Consider the following 976-nt stretch of genomic DNA (forward strand, 5'->3'; position numbering starts at 1 on the left):
AGGCTTTTCCTGAAGTTGAAGATTGAGTTTGAGCCCTTTACAGCACAAATATTAATCGAATCAAGGCTTCTTTTTGCGTTTACAAGTGACATGCCGTAATCTTTGGGTTTTTTGAATAAAATTTCATAAGTGAAATCTCTCTTTTTATCTTTGCAAAAATTCTTAAATATATTGTGTTGAAGAGTGTATGGTTATATTATTGCCCTTTGAATACACAAGGTCTATGACAAGGGGTTAAAACGAGGCCTTATTCAGTCCAGAAATAGCTAAGAATTCCAGTAAGTTTTACCATTAGTATTGGTATTGTATGTACCACGTGGGTTTTATTAATTTTGTTTACATTAAATTGATTACTGACTTAGTCACTGGGGATCAACAAGGCTTTTCCTTATCACCTGTTTTCCCCATCCTGATGTAAAGGTATTGTATTTCGGGTCAGTATTATATCGTTAGCATTTTTGCTATTTCGTTATGATTTGTTTTTTATTCTATGTAATGTTAATAGTCCCTTCCCCCGTTTCTTCTGGAATTAAGACAATGGGCAAACATTGGGTAAAGGGGTTAGAAGACTGTATAAAAGACTTTTTGGCATCGTTAGAAATAGACAACTGCAATATACATACTCTAGATGTGGAAAATATTGATATTTAGATGCAATCGGATACAAATTCTCTTACAACCCTTTGTATTTAGTTAATTCTAAGTCTAATCTGTCGTGTTCAACCATTGCCCCCCCAAGATAAAAAAATGAAGTTAATCTAGAATTTCCATATTAAAAAAACAAAAAAAAAGAGAGAGAGAGAGAAAAAATTGTTTTTAATGGATATCCCTTTTCAGATTATTTTACCCAATATCTAATAGACTTTTAAAATTCTTCTATTAAGTTATATTTAGAATATTTTTGGGCAAATATGAATCTTTAGATATAATATTTTTTTACAATGAAAATTTATAATAATATATAAATTTATTATTT

The sequence above is a fragment of the Penaeus monodon genome, chromosome 33 (assembly GCF_015228065.2).
Source record: "Penaeus monodon isolate SGIC_2016 chromosome 33, NSTDA_Pmon_1, whole genome shotgun sequence".
NCBI lineage: Eukaryota > Metazoa > Arthropoda > Malacostraca > Decapoda > Penaeidae > Penaeus > Penaeus monodon.